This window comes from Cetorhinus maximus, chromosome 15 (assembly GCF_964194155.1).
Source record: "Cetorhinus maximus chromosome 15, sCetMax3.hap1.1, whole genome shotgun sequence".
Classification (NCBI taxonomy): domain Eukaryota; kingdom Metazoa; phylum Chordata; class Chondrichthyes; order Lamniformes; family Cetorhinidae; genus Cetorhinus; species Cetorhinus maximus.
This window is the reverse complement of record NC_135893.1, coordinates 65,846,459-65,869,914: the sequence shown is the minus strand read 5'-3', so window position 1 is coordinate 65,869,914 and position 23,456 is coordinate 65,846,459. Positions and strand designations below refer to the sequence as shown.

Genomic DNA, 23,456 nt, shown 5'->3' with positions numbered 1-23,456 from the left:
TCCCACTGTCACCTACCCATAAAACGTATTTGGAAGACTTAATTTTAAAGGCAGCCTGAAATATGGACAATTACCTTAATAAAATGGACTCCAGAGGATAAGGTAACCTCTGTGACCAAGTTTTGTGGTTTCTATACAGACAAGGATTATCTCATGTTTGAACAGTCTCTGGAAAGTCATTTAGATGCAAACAATCTTGCCCAGATGTTGATAACTGGCCGTCTCCATTTCAATTAAAGAGACTTTAAATGACAATGGCTGTTAGACTTGCTGGCCCCTTGAAAATGGAATTTCAAATAAAGACATACAGGAGGCTACTCATGGTGGGAATATTGATGGGATGTCAAATACCCTCCATTGTGTGATCAATTGCTTAGCCATCAACCTGTTGTGTGGACTGTGAAAAACATTGATACAGTTGTCACATTATAGAAACTAGTTTGTGATGGAAAATGCCTGGAAGTACCTTATTAATCCACAAAGAAAGGCCAGGGAAAGTTAGTCTGGGATACGAAGACCAAAGGGAAGCCACTTCTCGCTCAGCACAAAATTGGACCCTGCCTGAAAAGACCACCATAGGCAGCGACGTGGGGCTAATTTGTTTTACCTGCAAGATTACATTTCTTCACAACAGAGGCTCAATCACAACCCCAACTTAAAAGCCAGAAACCTGCTATTGTTGAAATATTGTGAGTTCAATACTAGAAAACTCAGACCTTCATTTTTTCTTCAGTGAAGGAAAGAGAATTTCCAGCCATGCAATGCTTTTGATGACCTCCTTGAGAAGCAGGGTAATATTGACTCTCGGTACTTTAAGTAATTTAAGTGCATGTTACATCTTTAGAAATCATCTTTTCGTGTGTGTTCATGTTTGTATGTGTGTAAACAAGAAGTGGGTGTTCGTTGTGTACATTTTCAAGCGTTGTGAGAAATAAACGTTTCTCCTTTCTTTTGATTTAAACTTATAAGAAAACATGTTTTCATGTCTGTTCTTTAAAGTCACAGCATTCAAGGGTAAAACACTCCTCAAAAATACACCTTGTTGCTGTCAGCGGAGAGGTGACCCTTCCATGCCTTTTGAAGTATGACTATGCCAGTCTATGTTGGGATAATTACCATCCCCTATTATCACCACTCTATAAATTTTGCACCTCTGTAATTTCTCTGCAAATTTGTTTCTCTGAATCTTTCCCACTAGTTGTTGAGATATACATAACACACATAATGGTTCCTCTACTGTTGTTTAGCACTAACCAAATCTGTCCTTGACCCCTCAAAGACACCTCTCTCCAGCACTGTAATGTTCTCCTAAATACTGCCACCCCTCCTTTCTTTCCTTCTCTATCTTTCCTGAGCACCACGTGTTCAGGAATATTTACTACCCAGGCTTGCCCTTTTTTGAGCCAGGTCTCCATTATCGCCACAACATCATATTTCCATGTGGTTATTTGTGCCTGTAGCTCATCAACTTTAGTTACTATGCTTTGTGCATTTACGTACATGACATAAGTTGGACCTTATTGCATTCCCTCTCATTCTGACCCCACCAAATACTTTACTATCTCTTACTCCTTCGTTCTTCATCTTGTTTCTCCTTTCCATTGCCCCATTCTGGTTTTCACCCCCTACCAAATTAGTTGAAACCTTCCTCAGCAGCAGGAGCAAATCCCTCCACAAAAGTAATTGATCCCACTTCTGTTGAAATGCAACCTGCCTGGTCTGTATAGATCCCACCTCTCTCTCCCCCTACTTCCATCCCAATGTCCGGGAATTTAAATTCCTCCCCCATGCACCACCTCTTCCACCACACATTGATCTACTCTATTGCCATATTTCTACACTCACTAACACGTGACACCAAGAGTAATCTGACGATTATTACCTTCGAGATCTGGCTTGCCAGTCTCCTTCCTAGCTGCTTTTAGCTAAACTTTCACTTAGATTTTTAATTTTTAAATATTTACCATTACTGCTACTTAAATTTTTGGTTACAACTTTAAAGTGTTTTCAGTTATTTCACCTCAATTAAATTTTTAGGCTTGTGCTTAAGTATACCCTCTCTGTATTTGCCTTGATATGATTGGCTCTTGCTAAGCTCATACTTAGCAGCAAGCAACCAGAAGATTGTACCCATTACCAACGGTGGAGAAAATTTCCCCGTGCATGAGGTCTTCTCATACCTAGCACCTTACAACAATTGACTCAGTCTTCCATTGATGGATGATGTTTAGAAGAGTTGGACAGAATGGTGGAAGTTGGACATTTTGTGGCTATTTTTTTAAAGCACTATCGAGCTATTTTGGGCAGCAAGTTACAGATAAAAATAAAAACAGAAAATGCTGGAAAAGCTGAGCAGTTCTGGCAGTATCTGTGAAGAAAGAAACAGTTAATGTTTTGAGTCCTTAAGACTCATCCTCAGGAGCTCTGAAGAAGTCCTATGGACTTGAAATGTGGACTCTGTTTCTCTCTCCACAGATGCTGTCAGATGTGCTGAGTTTTTGCAGCATTTTCTGTTTTCATTTCAGATTTCCAGAATCCACATTATTTTGCTTTCAAGTTACAGACAGATTTACTTTCCATTGTTTTCAGAAAACAAGGTCACCTCTGGTACAAAATGACCTCTCGTTCAGCAACCTGATCAAGACAAAATATGTTAATTTTTGCATTAGCTACCAATATGTTTTGACAGGAAAGCTAAGATCAGATAAAAATGTGAATATTTTTGAAAGTTAGATACAATTACAACACAGATATTTACATACATCAAGGCTAGATGGTCTTTTAAAAAAATACTATGCAAAGCAATATTTGCATACTATTTCCTGTTTCTGTTGACTTTAACACTTGGGAAAGTGTCATGTTGTTCTTTTGCCAGAAACATTTTCTTAATATATTTAGTGTTTGGCAAAGAAGGTTAAAATGATGAATAAAGAAATACATTGAAAGGCTCATTGCTGAGTTCATTTCATGAGTCCTAAAGATGAGAGCCAGAGGCAGGAAAGAATTGTGAACCTTTTGTCAGGATTGAAATGAACCCCACCTATTACTGCTGAAATACTCTGTTTCTGAGAACATAGTGTTATAAAAAATGATTAATCTTATTCTGAGTATTGTGCTCACCATGGTGAGGAATACTAGTACAAAGAAATAGAACATTTCTGTTTCAGACAGAAACAGTATTGATGTTGAGAACTTTCTAGTTCAAATGTGATGTTGAGAGGTGATGGTCATGGGGCGGAATTGTCCAGTCCCATTGGTGTTGGGCGTCATGGTGGGTGGGGGGGGACAATATGGTGAGAAGGCCAAACATCAGTTTTACACCATCGTGAAAGCAGTTTGTGATTGTCTGCTCCACTTGTCAATGGCAGGCCGCGTTTCCCACCGCTGCACATCGGGAACCCAATTTCAATACTTTAGCACCTCATTATAGGCCTTGCTTGCTGGAATCACCTCCCCATGTCAAATTTACCGCTTGCGCTGGCATGACTTAAGAATGGCGTGCTTTACAACTGCCTTTAGAAGATGTGCGCCTGGCGACCTGAACTTCAAGGGGACTTTGGAGGTGAGTGCACACAACCCTATACAGCCCTCATGAACATCGTCCACAGGCCATCAAGGAATAGGTCCTGCATATTCGGTGTCGGGGCACTGGCAAGTCACTTTATTCCTGTTGGCATTCAGTGTAGTGCCGGGGCAAGGGCCCCAGCATGGGTCAGGCCGGAGGGGTGGGGCTTAAGGAAACACAGACTGAAGGAAGTACACAAGCACCGGGGGGGAGGGGTTGGTGAGCAAAGCGGCCATGCACTTGGAAAATCTTGTCAAAAGTGAGCATTCTTTCTCGGCTGAGACCGTTCAGCTGCAGCTCCATTGACATGCTTGGAGTCAGGCCTCTGAAGCTTTTCTGCCCGCTGAAGCAATGCAAAGGCATGAAAGTGCCACCAAATGCCCCGGACCTTTTCACCCCTCAGGCACAGACTGCAAATTCATGTGTGTTTTAGAGGGCAGCGGAACAATTGGACGATTGGGCAAGTTGTAGAATCTCCTTGCGAAAGGTGACTGTGACTGCCATGATGCAATCACTGATGGAGGCGCTCACAGCACCTCGCAATGTCTTTATTAAGATTTGGACCAGTATCCATTATGGTTCAAGCTAACAGCGCAGCCTTGCAGTTTGGGTTAGGAAAATGCCTGCACCTGAGCTGAGAGCACAGCATGCAGTCCAGTGGCCCAAGCTGCTGCCAATTGGTCAATTGGGCTGGAGGTAGGTGGGGTTTTGGACAGCCATTGAGCGCACTACACACTGACTATCCAAGTGGTGGCCAGCACTCTCCTGCATGCGTGAAGGGGCCTTCAGACTTAACCAAGGGAGGTTCTTAGACATATGATAACCCAAGCATCTCTCTCTCTTTGATCCTGCAGGAGGAGAACATCAGGATCATGGAGCCTGGTGATTTAGCGGGATTCCTCATGGCTCACAGGGAGCTGCGAAGAAGAAGAAGAGAGTGGCGGAGGTGCCTGGCTCGGCAAAGGGAGGAGCACCTCCCTCAAGATGAAATAGCAGCAGAGCCTGCGCACACAGCTGAAGATCCACAGAAAGCCGTCGCTCATAGACGCTTTGCTAGACCCAGGGTCTATAGACGGCGCTTGCCATTCTTGCAGGTGACTGAGAACCAGTGTCACCAAAGTCTGCACATGTCTAGAGAACTGGTCGGTCACGTGCTACCTGTTGCAGGATTTGGCGCCACAGAGACAGAGAGGGCATCCATTGCTAGTGGCTGTGAAAGTGACCACGGCGCTCAATTTTTAAGCCAGTGTCTTCTTCCAGGGCTGCACAGGTCACCTGTGCGGGATCTCACAAGCCTCCACGCACAAGTGTATCCAGGAGGTCATGGACGCCATCTTCACGAAGGCACAGAACTTTGTGCATTTCACCCGAGATCAGGAAGTCCAAGAAGCAAGACTACTGGGATTTGCACAGATCTCTGGGTTTTCCACAGGTGCAGGGTGCCATCGACAGCACTCATGTGGCGCTTAGATCTCCGTAGTAACAAGCAGTCAACTACGTCAACCACAAGGGCTTCCACTTGCTGAATGTTCAGTTGGTATGCGACCACCACCATCCTATAGGTCTGTGCATGGTTCCCGGAGAGTGGCCATGACTCGTACATCCTTAGTAGGCCTCAGATCCCTGTCATCTTCTAAGGTCCGGAGAGGCTGCAGGGTTGTCTTCTCGGGGACAAGTGTTACCCACAGAGGACGTGGCTGATGATCCCCGTGCGGCGACCTCAGGTTGTATAACGAGGCTCATGCAGACCTGGACTTTGGTGGAGCAAATGGTAGGCATTTTGAAAATGTGGTTCTGGTGCCTTGACAGGCCTAGTGGAGCACTGCAATACAGTCCACCGAGGGTGTCGTGCATCGTTGTTGCTTGGTGCGCGCTAAATAACCTGGCGTTGCAACGGGGAGAGGAACTGGCTGAGGAGGAAATGGAAGAGCTGCATATCTCCTCCGATGAAGAGGATGACGATGATGAGGTCCTCGCAGGTGAGGCTGCCAGCAATGAGGCCATCGCACTGGCCAGACGAGGCAGGTGTGCTCGGGAGGCCCTCCATAGCTGCAAGATTTGTGGAGAATGATGCGAGGTGCAGTGAGGACAGTCCTGCGATGCCCTGATGCCTGGTTTGACTCCTGCGTGGCTGATGGCAGTGCACATACTCTCAGTGCTCAAGATTATGTCATAGATACGGAGCGCAGGCCCTAATAGTCACTAGATTTCAGGATGATGATGACGCCATACAGTGAGGACAGCCCATAGATCTTCAGATAGCCTCTGCGAATGTCTGACTCTTGTCTGGCTGAGGGCAGCTTGCTTGCGTTCTGTGATCAGGTCGTATCATGGAGATGCAGCCGTGAAATTTTAAATGCACCTGATCCTTTGTCACCCTTCAGCACCTGTCCCCTTCAGGACCACACCATCACCGGATACAGATGCTGAGGAGATGGGATCCAGCCCCATCTCCAAAGTGCTGAGAGCACACGGAGGGAATGACGGAGCTCTGTGACACCTGCCCACGACATTCTGGGGGCAATGATGAGCACCATCGAAGTGCAGGCATCACAAATGTGTCCGGTGAGTGTGAGGTTGGACCATCAGTTTGGTCTGAAGGTTACACACTGTACAGGGAAGAGACCCTAGACTGAGACACCTACCTTTATCTTGTGCAGGGACCAAGGTTTCACATCTGAGCAACACGCGTACTACTTATCATAACAAGGAGCCATAGGCAAGGAGACATTGTTGAGAGTTTACTTACAGTATTGAACATTATGTACAACATATGATTAACGCCCATGCCCAGTCTGTGCAACTATATTTTCTTAACCTTCTTAACCTTGCTCGGTGCTCTCCCGACATCCACAGCTGAGGTGGGGGCAGCCTGCTGACTACTATGCCTTGCCTGTGATGACCTTAATGGGCGCCCTCTGGGAGGGGAGACCTGGAGGGCCTCAGCCTGCTTTGAGTGTCACCTCAAACTGAAGGCAGACGAACTCCTCCATTGTGCCTTGCAACCTGAGGGGTGCAGTGGAGTTCCCTTCCTGATGTTCCCAAGCTTGCCTTTGCAGCTTCAGCAACTGAGGTATGACCGACTCCTGAGGCTCCTCATCTGACTTGGACTCAGCAGATTTCTGCCCTCCAACAGTCCTCTAAATGCCAGAAACCTGGGAAGCTCCTGCCGCCTCCTGCTGTGGATCAGACAGTGCGATGTGCTCACTAGACTGTGACCCCAAGGCTACTCTAGAATTAGGCCCCACCGAGATGTGCGTCTCTGCGCTGGCGGAGGGTGTGGGTGAATGCTGTGATGGGTCTTCAATGAGGGCGTCATTAATTTCTTCTTCCGAGGTGTCTTCGGGGCTTGAGTCGAGGACCAAACTGATTCCTGGGATGGCAGGATTGTCGTATGAGGAGAGATTGGGCTGAAAAGGCCTGTATTCACTGGAGTTTAGAAGAATGAGAGGGGATCTCATTGAAACATAAAATTCTGACACGGCTGGACAGACTGGATGCAGGGATAATGTTTCCTGTGGCTGGGGGTGGGGGCAGTCTAGAACAAGGAGGCACAATCTCAGGATACGGGATAGGCCATTTAGGACTGAGATGAGGAGAAACTTCCTCACTCAGAGGTTGCTGAACCTGTGGAATTCTCTACCCCAGAGGGCTATGGAGGCCGAGTCACTGAATATATTTAAGAAGGAAATAGATTTCTAGACTCTAAGGCATCAAGGGGTATGGGAAGAGAGCGGGAGTATGTCATTGAGATAGAGGATCAGCCATGATCATATTCAAAGGGCAGAATGACCTACTCCTTCTATTTATGTTTCTGTAATGAAAAGCAGGACAAATTTCCTCTGTTGTTGTGATACTCAGATGTTTGCTTTCATGATGTCTCATGGCAATCTCTGGGTGTTCATGATGTTTTACTGCCTCTGCAGCAGCTGAGGTTGATTTTACTGGCTCGTGTAATTCCTGGCCTTGGTCCTTTCTGGAATTGAGGGCATATTATCATCTTGCTTTGGAGATTGGTTAGGTGGTAACAGAGTAAGGATAATTAATATTGGAATGAAGTGACTGATGGTGTCCTGCAAGGATTTGTGCTGGGTCCTCAACTCTTCACAGTATGTATAATGGCTGATGACACAACAGAACGCAATATATCCATGTTTAATGTTACAAAGCGACTTCATACGTTGATTGGGCAAAACTCTGGCAGATGGATTTCAGTGCAAATTTGAGGACATATCTGTAGGACTAAAAATGGTGAAAAGGTAGAAGTGGATGTCCAAAGTTATTAGGGGTCCATGTATATGGATCACTCCAATATGGTAGCCAGGAACAAAAAAAGAATCAAAGAGACTAGTTGAATGTAAGACTATACAACTGGAGGGGTACAATATAAAGGGGAGGACATTTTTCTCCAACTCAACAGAACACTCGGGCACTGTGCAGAGTTCTGGCCACTGAATTTAGAAAAGATATAATGGCCTTGGAAGGAGTATGACATAGATTCACCAGAATTTTACCTTTGGATCTAATACTGTAGTTACATTATGAGGATAGATTACATAATCTAGGGTTGTATTCCTGGAATGGAGAATGTTAAGGGTTTATTTAATCCAAGTTTTTAGAATTTTTAAAGGAATATGTAGGGTGGGTAGAATTTTTTCCTGCTGGCTGAGTGTTGAGAGCAAGGGAATGTAACCTTAAAATCAGAGCCAGACAATTCAGAAGTCCAGTTTCCTGTAAAATGTGGACCTCTTTCCCACAAAAAATATGTTGATGCAAGCTCTATTAATAGTTTTAAAGCTGATATTGATAGATTTTTTACTTGCGATGGTATAAAAGGATATGGAGCTGAGTTTGGAGTTGGGATGCAGATCAGTCATGACCTCACTTAATGGCAGAACAGGCTAGAGAGGCTGAATGGCTTATTTCTGTTCCTGTGTTCAGGCTACATTGAATGGGTTGTGCTGGTGTCTTTGCATATTGCACAGCCCTCATTATCCCTGATTCTATCTCGCTCAATAAATCTCTGGAGGAATTTAAACATTCTCGCAATCCTAAAGTGACTTGTCCAGTTGTACAACTATTCAAAAGCCTTCTTTCTACTTTTAATTGATGGATGGGAAAGCGGTGTATTGTGGTCCTTGGTCCAATTCCATTGTCTCAGCAGTTAATGACATGAGGTGAATCCAAATTCTGACTCCTGCCCTGTTGGCTTTTTTCTATTACTTTGATTGTAGAAAGCCCACTCCAACACAGGGTCCTCCTGATCCAGTTGCAGACCAGTTACACCAGTTGCTGGTGTAACATTTCTACTTCTCATTTGAATTGGCACATTTTTGTTTCCAAAGCTATGCCTGGGATTAACTCACCACTGACCTGGATTACTTCTTCCTCCTAGCAGCGTAGACAGGCATTATCCAATCAAATCTTTATAATTAGAAATCTCTTCTGCCTTTTCAACTCCAGGAATTGAGGATTAATCTCCAGAACACTCCTGAGAGCAACCCTAGAGGAAATCATAGGGGCATTAAAAAAGATTGTGTTTTTTTTTTATCATTTTCTTTGAGCACTTCTGTTTATTAGTTACAAACCTGTAGAAGATGGGGAAGAAAGGGCTGTTTAATAGTCAAACGTCATCAAAAGTTGTCTTGCTTTCCAATTGCCTGGGGAAAGGCTAAGTGGGTGGATGTGTTGGGGGACAAATAATGGGACATGGGGCTAGGCCATATGATGGAACCTCCAGGAACACTTTGAAACAATATTTCCAAGAATTGCCAAGCCTATAAAGGTTTCATGCATTACTATGTGGGACAGGCCTTTTGTGTTCTAAACCTGGCGACAGCAGTATGGGCGAGTAATCTAAGGCTGTTTCCTACAAATTGTCCATTGTCACTGTGGCAAACTGTCAGGACTTCGTGCACTGTTAATTGTATATTAATTGTGTTCAGGTGTTGGGCATTAAGTGGGGTCTGAGCATGTATAAGTAGACATTTGTTCAACAGAGTATAAATAGATATTAAAACTGTGTGGAATTTAGTTAGGAGCTGTATGCTTGCAATGTTTAACTCTGTAAATAAATGCAAGACCGAATAAAAATTGTGCTACCTTCAACTGACAACCTAGAAGATGACATGTTACCTCTCTCCAGCATTGCTATTGAGATCTGGAGATCAGTGGATGGGGAGGGCTGGTTGTGTGTTTGTGGTGCATCGTGCCACCTTCAGTACCAGGAATCATTTATAAGATGCAAGATAGTCCTTCTCTGGCAACCAATTCCACACAACAACCATCCCTCCCCACACACAAATAAAGCCACAAAGAAAAGCCTGATATAAAAGTGAACTTCAGTTTGCAACACAGATATGGAATTTAAAAATTCCTAGGCTACTAGGAGGCATAAGATGCCTATTTAGTAGTACAAGAATCTCAAAGAAATTTAAGATAGTTCCTGATAAATTAATTTCTTTTTTAAATGTGACTTTTTGTAAAATTTCTGCACAAGCAGATGTATTCAGTCTTCAAAAGTGCAGTTTTTACTCTCTTTGCATGTGCAAATTCTAAATTTTCCATTTGGGACATAGCCTGACCTCCTGCTGCAAACTTTGCCTTTGTGCTTGGATGAGGAACATAGATGAGTTTTTTTTTAAGTTATAGTTATCTTATTTTTTCCCTCCTGTCCCTTATTTTGTTCTGTTAAAATATTGATGAGCCACTACCAGAACTCGGCTTTCACCAAATCACCTAGCTGAGTACTTATTGTAAAAAGTGTTTGTTCATAGTACGTAACAGCGATAGGTTTATGAATCATAGAATCTGCTGCTATCCAGGTGTCAGTTTAATTCAATTGGCAGCACTCTTGCCTTAGAGTGAGAAGGTTATTGGTTTAAGCCTAAGACTGAAACACAATGCAGGCTGACTATAATTACATTGCTGGGTGTGCAGTCCTTCAGATGAGATACATTACTGGCTGTTCCAATGGTTCAGATGGATGTTTAAAAATTACGTTGCACTATTGAAGGAGGGTTAAGGAGATCATTCATTGCCCTGGCAAAACCAGATTAACTCATCTCACTTCTGTTTGTAGGATCATGCTGCATTTAAAATGGCAACTTTAGGGAGAATTTTCTCTCCGTCGAGGGGGTTAGGCAGGAGCAGGCGCACGCGCGCCGCCATTTTACATGGGCGGGCCAATTAAGGCCCACCCAGCATGACATGCACTCTGTGCGGGTGGGGGTGGGGGGGGGGGCGGTTGGCTGAGTTGGGGCCTGCACTCTTGCGCGCATACATCCGTAGGAGCGCAGAATTCTCCCTGAGGCACAGAGCTGCCTCAGGGAAATTATTAAATTTTTTTGAACTTAAACTAAAGGAAAAAAAAATTTAAGCCATGTCCCCTCATGTGAAATTGTCACATGAGCTGGGACATGTCTATTAATTTTATTAAAAATTTTGTACAAGACTTTAAAAACCTTCATGAAACCTCATCCCACCCGTGGATGAGGTTGCATGAAAAATGCGAAGGCCGTCTGGGCTCTTCGCCTGCCTGCCAACCTTAAGGTTGGATGGGTAGTTCAGTTTATTGATTTAATTGATAGTTAACTGGCCTTAATAGGCCTTTGACAGGTCGGCAGGCGCGCAGCCGACTCGGGTGCGTGCCTGCCGAACTGAAAATCTGAATGACGTGCCCTGACGTCAGGACGCATGCCTGACGTCACCGCGAGTCATTTTATGCCTCAGCGAGCAGGCCCCGCCCCTGCTCGCCGAGCCGAAGATTCTGCCCTTTGTTTATCAACATTATAACGTTCCTTCCACTTCGAAGTAATTCTTCTTATGTGAAGTGTTTGACATTTTCTGAAGGGCACAAAAAGTGCCTGTGGGCAAAAGAAATATTTTTGCCTAGCTTTGGTTTGGTAGCTAATGTAAAAAAAACTAACCATAGCATATAAGGAATTTAAAAACCATCTGAGGCAGAATCTTGTACAGTTAATCCTGTGTATCAAGTTTCATCCGTTCATCGAAAGCACTACCTTAAAGGGTGGTGGAAGCAGTTTCATAGTAACTTTCAAAAGGGAATTGGCTAAATACTTGAAGAGGGAAATTTGTGTGGCTTTAGGGAAAGAAGAGGGAGTGGAACTCATCAAAATGCTCTTTCAAGAGCCAGCACAGACACCAAAGACCGAACAGCCTCCTTCTGTGTTGTATCATTCTGTGAAGTTATAGGCTCTACTTTTTTGTCTGTAATCCTGTAAGTTCCTCATCCTCAAGTATCTGTTAAGCTCCCTGTTAAAATTGTTTATGGAATCAATTTGCATCACCTTTTCAGGTGGAGTGTTCCAGATCCCAACAACTGAGGGGATAAAAAATGTCCTCATCTCCCCACTAGAACTTCTGCTAATGATTTTGAGTCCATGACCTCCAGTTATTGGCTCACCTCCCAGAGTGAATTTTCTTTTCCTACTCTATCAAAAATTTTAATCATCTTGAAAACCTCTATTTGGTCACTTCTTGACTTTTTCTTTTCCAAGGAGACCAGCCCTAACTTTTCCACCCTCTCCTTATGACTGAAGTCCTATGCTGTCCATCATTATCCTCATCACAATCTATTATTTTGCCAAGTTTCGTATCATGTGCAAATTTTATAATGCTTTTCGCTAGACCCAAGTCAAAGTCATTTATAAAATTGCCAAAGAGTAATGAACCCAAGATTGACCCTTGGGGAACAGCACTGCAAACCACTGCCGCGCCCCCCCCCCCCGCCCCTGCAAAATCTGGAAAATATCCATCCACCAACACCTTTTACTTCTTGTCACTGAGCCAATTTTGTATACATACTGCCACTTCTTAATTAATTTCATGGACTTCTATCTTCTTAATAAGCTTCCTGTGTAGCCTTTAGTCAAATGCCTGGGAAGTCCCTATATGCAATATTACTGCACTACTCTGATCAACTTTCTCTGTTATCTGATCAAAAAAATTCAACTAAGTGTGTCAGATATGGTTTACCTTTAACCAATCCATGCCTTTCCAAATGAAAGTTTAATTTGTCTCTGATAATGGTTTCCAATAACTTACCTACTATTGGTGTTAGGTTGACTAATTTCCTTGTTTATTTCCCTCTCCTTTCTTGAATACTTCCAGCCCTTTTGCATGGGAATGGTAACATCATAGTGGTAATGTTACTGGACTAATAATCCAGAGGCTTGCCTAATGCTTTGGAGACATGAGTTCATTGAAGGGTATGGGAGGGCATGCCAGGAGCAGCACCCTTTAGAGATACTAACCTTGTGAAGCTACAACATAGGATTGCGTGCCTGATAAATAGCTGAAGCAGCATGTGATAGAAAGAGTTAAGCGATTCCACAACCAACAGATTGGATCAAAGCTCTGCAGACTGTTATATCCAGTTGAGAATGGTGGCAGACAATTAAACAACTAACTGGAGGGGAAGGCTCCACATATACCCCCATCCTCAAAGACAGGGGAGCGCAGTAATCAGTGCAAAAGACAAGGCTGAAGCATTTGCAATTATTTTGGCCTTCTGACATTCTCAGCACCGCAGATGCCAGTCTTCAGCCAATTTGATTTGCTTCACATGACATCAAAAAAACAGCTGAAAGCACTGGATACAGCAAAGCCTATGGGCACTGACAATATCACGGCAATGGTACTGAAGACTTGTGCTCCAGAACTAGTTGTGCCCTTGGTCAAACTCTTCCAGCATATCTAACCGACAATGGAATTTGCCGAAAAAGCAGAACAAATCCAATCAGGCCAGTTACCACCCTATGAGTCTCCTCCCAATCATCAACACAGTGATGGAAAGTGCTGACGACAGTGCTATTAAGTGTCACTTAGTCAGCAATAACCTGCTCATCAATGCTCAGATTTACGGTTCACAAGGGCCACTCAGCTCCAGACATCATTGCGGTCTTGGTCCAAACATGGTCAAAAGAGTTGGATTCCAGAGGCGAAGTGAGTGTGCCTGCTTTTGACATTAAGACAGCATTCGACTGAATGTGGCATCAAGGAGCTCAAATTGAAGTCAATGTGAATCGAGGGCAAAACTCTCCATTGGTTGGAGTCATATCTAGCACAAGGATTATGATTGTGATTGTTGATATGCCAGTCATCTCTGTTCCAGGACACCACTACAGGAATTCCTCAGGGTAGTGTCCTAGGCTCAACCATCTTCAGCTATTCGTCAATGATTTTCCTTTTGTCATAAGGTCAGAAGTGGGGATATTTGCTGATGATTGCACAATTTTCAGTACCATTTGCACCTCCTCAGATACTGAAGCAGACCGTGCCCTCATGGACAGCATTTAGACTTGGGCTGGTAAGTGCCAAGTATTATTCATGTGACACAAGTGCCAGGCAATGACCATCTACATTAGGAGAGAATCTAATCATCTCCCTATCATGGTCAACAGCATTACCATCACTGAATTCCACATTATCAATATTTGGCGGTTACCATTGACCAGAAATTTAACTCGACCAGACATATAAATACTGTGGTTACAAGAGCAGGTCAGAGACTGGGAGTTCTGCAGTGAGTAACTCATCACCTGACTCCCCAAAGCCTGTCCACCACCTACAAGCACCAGTCAGGAGTGTAATGGAATATTCTCCATTTGCCTGGATGAATGCAGCTCCAACAATGCTCGAGAAGCTCAACACCATCCAGGACAAAGCAATGTACTTGAGCGGCCCCCCCATCCAACATCTTAAATATTCATTCCCTAAACCAGCAGTGCACAGTAGCAGCAGTATGTACCATCTAAGAGATGCGCTGCTGTAACTTGCCAAGGTTTTTTTGGCACTTTTCAAACCCCGGACCTCTACACCCTAGAAGAACAAGGGTAGCAGAGTCATGGTAACACCACAATCTGCAATCCCTCTCCAAGTTACACAACATCCTGAATTGAAACTATATCGCTGCTCCTTCATTCCTTCATTACTGCTGGGTCAAAATTTGCAACTTCCTCCCCAACAGCACTGTGGGCGTACTGCAGCAGTCCAAAAAGTCTCACCGTCACCTCAAGAGCAATTAGGGTTAGCAATAAATACTGGTTTTGCCAATGATGCCTATATCCTCTGAACAAATAAAAATAAACTCTTGTATCCAGTGAGGATTGAAAGATGACCAGTGCCTCTGCTGTTTCTACCTTTGCTTCTTTTCTACGACTGAGTGAATTATCAATAATCTTTTTAATGCATCTTCTCTCTCGATTATTATCCTGTCTATAACTTTCATTTCCTCTTTTAGTGTAGCCTTCACATCTTCTGCTTCCTTTGGAAAATGAGATGCAAAGTACTTATTTAAACTTTTGCCCTATCCTCTGCCTCTACTTGAAGATCTCCCTTTGGGTCCTTAATAGACTCAAACTTTTTCCTTAAAACCAATTATACTTTACATGTTTACAAAATATTTTGGGGTTCAATTTAATATTCCCTGCTAATTTTCTCACTACCTATCTTTGTCTCTTGTATTAAGTTTTTCAATTACCTCCTGCACTTTCAATGACCTTTCTAGTTATTATTGAATCTTGTTCTTGACGTTTGTCATAAACCTCCTTTTTCTGTTTTATTTTAACTTTTGTTTATTTTGCCATGCAGAGTGCAATAGCTTTGGATACGCTACCTTTTTCCCCTCAAAGGAAGATGCCTAGCTTGTACCTGACCTATCTCTTGCTTGAATGTTCTCAATTTCTCCATTACTGCTTTACCGCGTAACTGCCTTTTCCAATCTACCTGTGCTAGGTCTCTTCTTAAATCACTGAAAGATGGCCCAATCACTACCACAGGAGTTGTGGTAAATAATTTCTAACTCAAGCTTATGAAACAAATTCAATTTGGAAATGTTCTGACTTGATTGTATGAAGGTGGGTCATTTGGGCAGAGAGATTGCACCTGTGTTTCAGTGCACTGCCATACACATGTTGAGCTGCCTAAGATGCTCTTAATTAACATTATCAATTTTTTCAATGCCCTGAAGTTGTGAAAATCTGTTCATTTACTATCCAGAGTTGCATTGTCACAGATGCCATTAGTACCACAAGCCTTGTAGTAAATAATTTCTAGCTCAAGTTTAGGAGATAAAATCATGAAAAATGTTACACATTAATCTGAGGAGAGAATTATGGGAACGAATGGGTCATTTTGTACTTGGTGCCACGGTGTAATGATGTGATTGGCAGGTATTGAGGCACAACAGTGGCAGTGTTAACTGAAAAGGGTTAAACTACAGGAGTTATTTACTTTGCCTGTTTGCCTATACAGAAATGTCTAGTATTAACTGGATATTAATGCAGTATTAACTTTTGTTGCTACATTTTTCACATGAGAAAATAACCTGCTTATTGAATTATATTGCAGAATGTTCTACATTAGTGTAATTATAATTAACCCATATGAGTTGTGAGTGCTGCCTTCAATGTCCTCTCGGGGTTTTTAGCCTATATATCTGTCTAGACTGTTCTATGTAAATAATACTTGAGTATATAGGCTCTGTGCTGGATTAGTGAACAGGCAGCTGATTAAAGTATGAAACACTTTTTTCAAAAATATTAGATGCCTATGAATGCAGGTCTTGAGGCAACTGTTGAGAATTTTTTGACCATGACCTTGCATTGAAGTCAATTAAAAGACTCCCTATAATGACTACTTCCTCTGGTGCGGAGTCCAGAACATTGGGGTATAACTTTAAAATTAGAGCTAGACCATTCATGAGTGTTGTCAGGCAGCACTTTTTCACACAAAAGGGAGTGAAAATCTGGAACACACTCCATCCTCGAAAGCTGTTGAGTCTGGAGGTCCATTGAAAATTTAAAAACTGAGATTGATTGAATTTTGTTAGGTAAGGGTTACAGAACCAAGATGGGTAGATGCACCTAATCATCACCATGATCAAATTGAATGACAATCTGGAACAAGCTCGAGAGGTTGAATGGCCATATTCCTACGAAATCAATTGATGTTTGGGACTTTCCTGACCTCTAACTGCACTACAACATATGCTGCATTTACCCACCGAGCCCTTTTGGAAGCGCTAATACATTGGATTCTAGTAAAGCTATCTACAAACACTTAATACGCAAAATTGTTGGTTTGATGAGACTTTTTGCCCATCCTAATTTTCTCACATTGGATTAAACATTTCTGAGAATTGTATTGCAACAGTGCAAAATTGAATTTGAAAGCTGCATTGTGGGGATCTACTTGTTTAAAGCAGTGAAGATGATTTACTATCAACCAGCTGGAGAGTTGTGGGTGGAACGGCCTCCTACCACTGTGGCATAACCATATTATTACACCGCAGTATGCAAATTGGCTGCTCCTAACTTACATTCTGACAGTGACTACAGTACAAACAGTACTAAGTTGGCTATAAATCACTTTAGGATATCCTGAGGTTGTGAAATGTGCTATGTAAATGTAAGTTGTTTCTTTCCTTCCTTCCTTCCTTCCTTTTCGTTTTCTGTTGCCACCAGTTCCATGATCAGTTCCACAGAAGGATCCAACAGTCCAGTGCTCAAAATGAAGGAAGGACCTTTTAGGAAATTGCACCCAAGTGATCCTTCTGAACAACTGAGAACAACCCAGCTCCAACTGAAAACTTAAAAATAGTTGTAAACTCCTTGCATACCTTTCTGGAACTTGTGTTTTTCCAACCTCAAAACTCCAGGAGCTGAGTTTAAAGCTCTCATAAATACTCCAGCTGAAGACCAGTCAGCTGTAGCCTGACCTATTTGACCAAGAGGAATTTTCTAGTAATGTCTGGTTATGATCATAAGAGTTTATAACTTTTGTTTCTGGGTGGGGGAATCGACAGTTTGAGAAATGTCACTGTAGTTTTCAAATTCTTGTTGTAATGTCAGAAGTATTAAGAGAATTGTTGCATTGAACAAAAGGCTTGAGGAAACCCTCTAAGTTAAAGCGCTATGATATCAGCATTCTTTTGTTCTCTGTCCGTCTGAGTCACTTGGAAACCAACCACACACAGTTGTTTGTGATGGACACAACGGCATGCAAAGGATTTGCGCCTGCCAGATGTGGCATATAATTTTTTTTAGACCACTCAAATCTAACCACAGAGTCAGTAAGCAGAGAAGTCATGAGTGGGTTAGGCTAGCTGGAGTCAGAAATGATCCAAGAATGACATTCTGACATAATAGTTACTCTTAGTGTATATATGGCTTTGCAGACTGGAGTTTTTATATAAATGTATTTGGCTTTCACACAGCATGTTTCAATAAGCAGTGTTATTTGTAGTACTGTAAAGTGAATCACAATTTACCTGTTAACAGGCATGCAACTGTTTGAATGGTAGCCACGGAGTAAATTGAGTATTATTGCCAGTTCAATGCTCAGTCATCTAATCCAATTATTTGCTTACCATGGGCGCTCAAATAAGTAAATCGGGGATCTGTCAAGACTAAAATAAAGTTGACAAAAGTCACAATTTATTTTATGTTAAACAACATTTACATAGCATAATAATATGAAGACAGAAGATAAAACTTCGATTTATATAGTGCCTTTCATGATCTCAGGACATCCCAAATTGCTTTGCAGCTAATGAAGTACATTTTGCAGCCACTGTTGTAATGTATGAAACAATGCAGCCAATTGCACACAGCAAAGCTGATCTTGGTTATTGGTTAGGCAACATTTAGAACAGTGAGGTAGAATCTCTGCTTTGGGCGCAATTGACAATCTATGTGAAATTACCATCAATCTCCAAAGTGAAGTTACGATTCAAGTTTCTGCTGAAACCAATTTGCATAACTGCAAATGTAAAATTTTTCGTGAACCAGCACCATGCAGCAGTGTTTTAGAATGTATTTTTTTCCTTGCATTAAAACATTCCTTGTTTTAATAAGAGTGGCAACCTGGTGCAGTTTTATTCATACATCTGAAATTGGGTTTAGCAAAAACTAAGCATTTTTAAAATGTGTGTGTGTTGTCCATCACCTGTGAATAACCTGACTTTAAATAATGGAGAAGGACTTACAAAAATAATATGCAGAACCATTTACTAGTTCCAAAGGTGTACACTGGTCAGTTTCTTAAATATTAAGAGATATACTAAAAACTTTTTAAAGTGCCTAGTAGTGCCTTTATGCTAAGGCAAGACATTAAGGGCGCAATTGGTGGAAATTCGTTATCCTTGTTCTTTCAATCTAGGGGCATAGGCAGTTTTGTGGGAGGGGTTGGTTTTCAGTGTTAAATTTTATTTAAACCAGTACAGCAAATTGCAGAAACTCGACTGCACTGGACATAACTTGCACTTCAAATTCCATGATTTTTTTAATGCTGGTTTGGCCAATTTTGGGTAAATTGCGCTGGTAACTTAATGGAAACTTGTACCCCATTGTGTCTAGTTTCGGGTGTCTTAGTTTAGAGGGAATGCCGATGATTAAGATAGTGCAGAACAGACTCAAGGGGCAGAATTTTCTGCCAGTCGGGCGGGCGGACCCAAACCAATCTCCGGTGGGCGGGGAGATGATCCCCGCCAGAGAAGCGGGCCCTGCCTCCATTTTACGTGGGCGGGCCAATTAAGGCCCGCCCAGCCTGACGTCTGGCAGGAAGTGCTATGCGCCTTCTGTGCGGGCGGGGGGAGAATTCCCCAAAAACGAGAGTGCGCCCTTTCGCACATGCGCACGAAAGAGCGCACATCTCCCTGAGGCAAAGTGCTGCCTCAGAGAGATCGCTTCCACTTTGAAGAAGATTAAAAATAGAGGAAAAAAAATCCCTAACATGTCCCCCTCATGGAATGTCACATGAGATGGGACATGTTCATAATTTACACTATAACTTTATTAAACTTTTTAAAATCCTGCATGAAACCTCATCCCGCCGGTGGATGAGGTTTCATGTTTTTTCTATTTGCCGCCAGGGCTCCTGGCCTGCCCATCAACCTTAAGGTCCTTAAGGCTTGAGCCTCATTAATATGCTGCCAGCAGGCTCCAGGTGCCAGGCTGGCATCGCAATAGCGGAGGAGTGAAAAATCAACTAAGTCAATTCGGGTCCAGTATTACAACACTGAATTTTACTTCTCAGTGTGATATCTGATATTTTGGACTTGAAAATACTTGTGTAAATTGTATTTTCTATTTATTTTCTCTTGACAAGCAGCATCTTAAACTAGTGATTATGGAGCAGAAGTTGAAGAGAATCTAGCCTTTGTTATTAGCAAACCCTTCTAAACTTTCAAGGCTAGCTATGGGAAGAATTTTCCCGTCGACGAGTGGGGGCGGGGCCCACTTGCCGACGCGTAAAATGACGTCGGGCGGGTGTCCCGATGTCACCACGCATCATTTAGATTTTCGGTTCGGTGGGCGCGCAACCGACTCAGCTGTGCGCCCGCCGAACTGTCAAAGGCCTTTAAAGGCCATTTAAAACCTAATTAATTTAATTCAATGAGCTGCCCGTCCAACCTTGAGGTTGGTGATCAATAAGTAGACAGGGCCCCATAGACAGATTTCAGAGCATCGTAGAATCTCTTCCAGTCTTTGTGGCCTGTGTTTGACTGAAGTTCGTCTGCTTTCTGATTCAGCCAAGTGCCTTGCATCTCTCTAAGCTTGCATTGGACATCCTGCGGATGTTTTGGTAGGCATTGTGCTTGAATAGTGATGACTTGTCACTGAGGTAAATCCTGTAGAGGCGATGTTTCTCCTCCAGTAATTTCTGGATTACCTCATTGTTTTAATTGAAGCAGTCTTGATGCTTAGGAGAGGTAGGGCCAAGGGCCTCTAGTGCAGTGGAGTACACTATATCCCTGAAGGACACCCAGCCATCCTCCATTCGCTTTGTGTCCATTTTCACTGCATACAGGTGATTCTCGAGTTTCTCTGAGAGAAATTCCTCCATGACTACCTGTTTGAGCCTTGAGACATTTCTGGACCTTCAAGTCCTGGGGGCACCCCTGGGGGATAGATTTTGATGTTTAGCTTTGAAATTATAACACAGTGGTGAGTCCCGCAGTCAGTGCCGCACATAGCTCTCGTTACACGCACACCCTGCCTTTCCCTCTACCTGGCGATGACTCTCAGCTCCTGACCTCATTATAGCCTTGGTCAAAACATGGACAAAAGAGCTTAATTCAAGAGGTGACAGTGACTGACCTTGACATCAAGGGTGCATTGACCAAGTGTAACATCAAGGAGTTCTAGCAAAACGAGTCAGTGAATCGGAGGAAAACTCCACTGGTTGGAGCCATACCTAGCACAAGGGAGGATGGTTGTGGCTGTTGGAGGTCAACAATCTCAGTCCTATGACATCACTGTAGGCATTCCTCAGGATAGTGTCCTAGGGCCAACCATCTTTGGCTGCTTCATCAATGACCTTCCCTCCATCTTAAGGTCAGAAGTGGCGATGTGCAATCATCAGTGAACAATGTTCAGCGCAATTCGCATGCTTCAGATACTGAAGCAGTCCATATCTATGTGCAACAAGAACTGGACAACATTCATGCTTGGGTTGATAAGTGGCAATTAACAGTTGCACCACAAAAGTAACTCACCACCTTCTCTGCAAAGCCGGTCCACCATCTACAAGGCACAAGTCAGGACTGTGATGGAATACTCCACTTGCCTGGATGAGTGCAGCTCCAATAACACTCAAGAATCCCAACACCATCCAAGACAAAGCAGCCCACGTGATGGGCACCCTATCCACCACCTTCAACATTCACTTCCTACAACACTGATGTGCAGTGGCAGCAGTATGTACAATCTACATACCTTTAGCAACTCACTGCCTACACCACATGGACTGCAGCGATTCAAGGCGGCGGCTCACCACTACCTCTCAAGGGCAATTGGGATGGGCAATAAATGCTGGCCTAGCCAGCGACGCCCACATCCCATGAAAAAATAGAAAAAACAATCAGTTAGGTGCCAATGCATAGAACGGGGGGCATCTAAGATGCCATGCTGTGATGAGGAAGGTGGAAAATTCTGTTGGTGATTAAGAGCTTATGCTCAGCACACATCTTCAGCAAGAGGAGACCATTGCTGTTACAACTGCCAATCCTATTTTTTTCAATGACCCACTCCCACACTTTGTGGGACTTCAATTCAAAAGTTGGTGCAGATCACGAACGATTAGCTTGTCTGACTTTGGCACTGTAGCAACCAAAGAGTGAGGTCACCATAGAATTTATCGTTGACTTCATCAGGGTTGGTCATGGTATGGGCATACACAGAGTTGCTGGCCTGTTGCTGTGCAGGGGGAGTTTAAACACCTTCATTAAAATCCTTGAGAAGGCAAATCAACTGACTGATACAATGGTTCATTACAGCAAAGCCTACACCAGCTTGTTATGTTTTTCTTTTCCATGGCCACTCCAAAAGAATGTCTAATCTGCATCAATTTCCTTGAGCTGACCCTCTTCAGGTCGATGAATCTCATTGAGGGTGGTGACCTGGACATTGTACCTAGCCAGCTCTCTACTGACAAGAACATTTCTTCTCTCAGGTCTGTCAGGTATGGCATTGTCCATGAGGGTGCGCATGTTTTGTGCACCATTGATGACCAGTGTCACCTTTAATTTCTTTTTTGAGATTGACTTGCAACCCTATCGATGGAATCCCTGCCAGCTGTGGCTGCTGGCCAGGGAGGTGAATCAGACAATGTTTACTGCATCTTTTCTAGCCTCTTCCTCATTCTAGGAAGTTGAGCAGTGTGGTCCTGGAAAGGGCTGCTCAGTTGGTCAGGCTGCCGAGTTCCACTTCTGCTTCCTTCTAGTGAAAAAAACAACCCTATGGTCTGAGTCACCTGTGTGAGCTCCAAGTAAATCCACACCTGCTGCTACATTGTTCACTTGTCACCAGAGGACTTGTGATAGATGATGGATGAAAGATGATAGAAAGATAATGAACGTGACTTGCATGTGAATTGGATTAAAGTGAGGGAAAGTTGTGCATTGTCAGCTGGCTTGGATTGCTGGACTTGCCAAAGAGCATATGAACAAGCTTGAAAGCATTCAGAAACAAGCATTGAAACTGATCATGGGTAATGTGTACCAAAGCTACTCTGACACAAGCAAACAACTGAACAACTGAAAAAGTGTTCCCTTGCTAAAAGGCAGAAAAAGCTCTTGGAATTTGCTACAAAACGCTTGAATTCCACCTCCTATTGCCACGATCTCTTGCCACAACCACACAAAAGTAAATGTGTGATGGAATTAAGGAGTAAAGACACCATTCCACAAATAAGATGTAGAATGAATAGACCATGAGACTGTCCAATTTCCTACTTTATAAACTCATAAATATTATGGAAATGAGTGAGAATTTAATGAATTCAACCTGACAACATATATGTGGACTTTAATACAGTAGATCTTTCATTTTTACTCAGTAAATTAAGGAGACTAGCATTTTTCAAAGTATTGTAATTATTTGTATACTTAAATGTTCATAATTTCACAATCATTTTATTATTTTTTTACTTAATTCATAACAGTAGTTAAAATAAAAAAAAATGATTGCTTGTTTTATTTATATCGTCATCACAATTCGGCACCTGGCACCAAGATGATTTTCAGTGGAGCCATTATGTATCCATCTGTTCCCTTGTCCTGACCTAGCTTGGTCCAGTGGCAAGACGAGTCTAGGTGGCTAGAGATAGATCTGGATGCAGTGGGTGACTGGGTCATCATCTGTGTCTTTTTTTCTTTTTTATTTGTTCATGGGATATGGGCGTCGCTGGCTAGGTCAGCATTTGTTACTCATCCCTAATTGCCCTTGTTCAGAGGACATTTAAGAGTCAACCACATTGCTGTGGGTCTGGAGTCACATGTAGGCCAGACCAGGTAAGGACAGCGGGTTTCCTTCCCTAAAGGACATTAGTGAACCAGGTGGGTTTTTACGACAATCAACAATGGTTT

The 23,456-nt window shown here is 43.0% G+C and overlaps 1 protein-coding gene across 2 annotated transcripts in view; it reads left to right on the top strand.

Moving 5' to 3' along the window:
• The window catches only part of lmf1 (lipase maturation factor 1), a 615,052-nt gene that overhangs the window by 156,345 nt on the left and 435,251 nt on the right, over positions 1–23,456 (top strand). The window lies entirely within an intron of this gene.